General features: G+C 36.3%; 1 pseudogene; it reads left to right on the top strand.

Annotated features, from left to right (window-relative positions):
• The first annotated feature begins 3,134 nt into the window (after window positions 1-3,134).
• The window catches only part of LOC102857181, a 93,905-nt pseudogene continuing 92,780 nt past the window's right edge, over window positions 3,135-4,259 (top strand).

Genomic DNA, 4,259 nt, shown 5'->3' with positions numbered 1-4,259 from the left:
AAGAAACAAACAAAAATAACCTAGTTAAAGTTTTTCCTTACTCAACTTCAAGAAAAGTGGAAAATTTTATTGCGAGGTCATGAATATAGTCTAAGAGGATAGTCTTGATTTTCCCCCTTCTCTATGTATTCTAACACTGTGGCGCAGATATTTTTATGTGACAGAGTGGGTGGAACAGAATTTCCCATACAAAAATCACTGAGAACTGTATGTGCCCTATTTTGTAACTCTTTAAAATAACGACTTTCTTCCCGCACCGCAAAAACCTTCTTCTCCTTGACTTCTGCACTTGGAGCCTAGTAAGATTTCTTCCGTAAGTTTAGTGAGAGAGGAAACATTTCAACTGTGATTCAGTCTACTGTTCGGAAACTCGAGAAAAAGACAACACATTTTATTCCCATTAAATGTAATTTGGCTGATCAAGAGTCTTCTATCCTGAGTGTCAGAGGCCAGTTTTAGGGTGAGATTATCCTTGAGCTACTCCTAGGTCCTCAAAAAAGGCACTTTTTCATTTATGACCATGGTCAAGATCACCTTTGGTGGGAAAAATGCATCACTTCTCTTTTACTTTAAAGAAGCATTCAATTATTAATGTCTATAATATAAGCGTCTATGGAATGTATCTATGTGCATGTCTATGAATGTCCTTGAATTAGAACTGACTCATAGATGATTCTCCAGTGAGTTTTCAGAGGTGGTAAAGTACACCGAAAAAGATTGTCCATTTTTATCCCCTGGAGTATTTGAACCATGCGTTTGGGTTGACAATAACTCCTTATCACTCCTTATCTATACCACCAAAGTTTATTTTGTTATCTTATATAGCCTAAGTGTTGGGTTGGAGTTTTTTTATCAGCGTCTTTAATTGTATCTAGAGAACTATAGTAGTGTAGTTTGTAGAAAATTGTAGTTAACCTAACATCTGTGAGTTTTGGTGGTTTGAATCTACCAGCTACTCTGTGGAAGAAAGATAGTCAATCTCCTCCCTTACAACCTCCTGAAACCCCACCAGAAGGTCATGCAAGAGTTTGTTCTGACTTGATGTCAATAAGTTCGAGTTTTTTAGTTTAACTGTATATGTTTTAGGATTTCTTAAAAAAAATTTATCAGTCTCTTGTAACTATTCCCAATAATAGAAACATCAGCTCAGAATGATTGTGAGAGAACAAAATTTCTATTTTGTTCATCTCAAATATAAGGCTATTACTTAGAAGAGAAAAAAAAAATCTCTTTTGCCCATAAGTAACATCCATGAAGCAATCAGAAAATATATACAGGAATCTTTCCAAGGTTTTTTCACCCATTTGTTTCTGTGATAGAATAAATTTGATATTTCATCAGAGGATTAACTCTTTGGACAGGCAATACTTGAAACTTGACTTCAGGTTGTTAGCTCTTATTGCCATGTTCTTGTATATTAGTGATTCTTTGTTTTTTCACAAATACCACAATGGAGCCAAAGTGTTCAGGCCACACACAAAGACATTCTAGACATACCTCAAATTCTTGACAAAGGCCAAACAGGTAATAACTGAACAGGCTTTTCAACACCCCATGTCTTTCATTTTAAGCTCCTTAACATTCCAGCATTCCTGTGAATGAAATATAATTCATATTTATGAATGGAGAAGATAAGAAAGTAAAGAATTCTTCAAAAGCATATTATCATAACAAAAGCAGAAAAATTCTGAGCCCCACAATAAATGTCTTAGTTTGATACAAGCTTTAGGTTTGCACCCAAAGACGCTAAGCTCACAAGTGATTCTAGTACACCTCTTCTCAATCAAAACTTTAGAAGTCCTCAAACATTTGTTAAATATATTTAACCTTCAACAGTGTCCTATGGATTGTAGGATTACAATCCAATAATTCCCAGTAATTATTTTCCTGTTTGTGCAGTACTATCAATTAAATATTTGGATCTTTAAAAAGTCAAGGTTTGAATCCATTGGAAATAAATTCATAATGGCAAGAAAGAAGTTGTTTTATAAATTACTATGATTAGTGTATTATTAGGACCCCCATTAATTCTCAGGACTATTTCATATGCATTTTTTGTCTCTTGCTATTTTGTTCAGCTTTATTTTTAAATATTTCCCAAGGTTCACAAATTAGTATTTTTACCATAATCTTACCAAAAGGCCAAGAACTGATAAAACAAATACTTTTAGAGAGAATTACATTAATTTTAATTCCATTCTATGAGCACCCGTTTGCTGTAGCTGGACATTATGCATGTTGCTGTGGGTTATGTGAGGAATAAGAATTTGTCCTTTTTCTCCAGAGCTTAGAATAATGTATAATAGGGGCTCGTGGGATACCGACAGAGTGGGGAGAGAGCCTCGCGAAGAGGGATTGTTGAGAAAAGGTGCCATTCAGATCAGTATCTGAGATCTGCCTCCTGAAGAGCGATGGAATTTCAGAGGGTGCACAGAAGGGGCAAGCATGTGCAGGCATCAAATTCAGAAATTCTGTAAAAATGACAGGAAGCTGGTTTGAGGGAAGCAAAGATTTTCTGATGAATGCAGGCAAGTATGCCAGTTTGGAAATGTCCTAATACTGTATTAAGAAAATAAAATGTGGTTCTTTAGAGAGAAGCTATTGAGGAATTTCCAGCAGTCAGGCTACCTGTCATCTAGCAGTAGAGCACAGGAGGAAGTGCATTAAAAAGGAAAGAGAGGGACAAAATACAAGTAGCTCAAACTGAACTCACTGCTGTTGAGTTGGAATCAACTTATAGCTAACTCTCCAGTGGATTTTTAGAGATTATAAGTCACATGAGAGGAGACTCTCCAACTTTCTCCACAGAATTACTGGTGGATTTGAACATCCAGAGATTCATCACCTTCTGTTTAGTAGTGCACCGTTGTCCAGACTACACTGCTGGAGAGCCCTAAAGTACAATTAATTATGAGACAAATGGATGAGAATGTGAAATGTGCTCAACTTTTCTCTCTCTCTCTCTCTCTCTCTCTCTCTCTCTCTCTCACACACACACTTATACTTCTTCAGTCCAAGTCTTTATTTTATTCTATTTCATCTCTCCTATTCAAAGCTAAACTTATTATTCATTTTCCTCATTTCTCTTTTCCATTAAATATTAACATAGGGGGTGGCCGGCGCCATGTCTGGCCATGAAGGTGGTAAGAAGAAGCCCCCTGAAACAGCCCAAGACGCAGACCAAGGAGATGGATGAGGAAGAGGCTTTCAAGCAGAAACAGAAGGAAGAACAGAAGAAACTCAAGGAACTAAAAGCGAAGGCCGCAGGCAAAGGTCCCCTGGCCACAGGTGGAATTAAGAAATCTGACAAAAAAAAAAGACTGAGGCAATGATGAAACTTAATGCCGTTCTTTTTTAACACATCTGGATTCTCTGCTGCAACATCTGTTGCCACCTGTAGTTAAAATGAAGTGTTGCCTTGGAGCCTGTTGTACATTTAAGAGGAAACTTTGTGAAACAGTGAAGAAGAAGAACCCCTATGATGGTCCATCTCCAGTTCTCATTCAGCCATTCCCATCTTAGCTGTGCAGTCAAAGTAAATGGAATCCAGAATCCTGTCAGAAAAGAAGAAAAAAAAAAGACTAATATAAAGGCCCATCCAACAGTGCCATGGAAGAAAGGACTGGCAAACTGATTTCATAAAGATTTAAAAAAATAATAACAAAAAAACAAAATCACTGCTGTCGAATCGATTCTACCACATAGTAACTCTATCAGGTTTCAGAGGTTGTAACTCTTAACAGGAGATGACCCATCTTTCTCCTGTGGGGCTGCTGGTGAATTCAAACTGTCAGAGATTCTCAGACTTTCCAGTAGCCATGCAACATGTTACAGATTATGCCAACTGAACTTCTTTTTTAATTTTTTTATTTGAGATTTTAATGAAAGTTTATAAAGAACTTGGATTTCCATTCATTCATTGTTGCACATTCTTTTTACAAAGATTAGAGTCGAGAAAATGCTATTACGTTCAACTCTGCAACAGAAAGAATCTCTATGTATTAGAATCACCAAAAGAAACTCACAATTTTGGGAGTTTTTTTTTTTTTAATTATAACTCCACTTACTTCTAATTTTTATCTTCTTATAATGTTATGCTAACAAAAATTTCTTTTGCTGATATATATGCGACATCTTTATTGCTGATTCCAACAACCACTTATGAAAGCAGCTATTTGTCTCCACTGACATGTTCCATTTCCTTTCGCCCTTACCTGCCTCTCTTCTAGCTCTCTGGCCCTTTCTATTTCATTTTTTTT

This window comes from Elephantulus edwardii, unplaced genomic scaffold, assembly GCF_000299155.1.
Source record: "Elephantulus edwardii isolate Elephantulus edwardi_28Jun2011 unplaced genomic scaffold, EleEdw1.0 scaffold00008, whole genome shotgun sequence".
NCBI classification, from domain to species: Eukaryota; Metazoa; Chordata; class Mammalia; order Macroscelidea; family Macroscelididae; genus Elephantulus; species Elephantulus edwardii.
The sequence above is the reverse complement of the archived record's forward strand: the minus strand, read 5'-3'. Positions and strand labels throughout refer to the sequence as shown.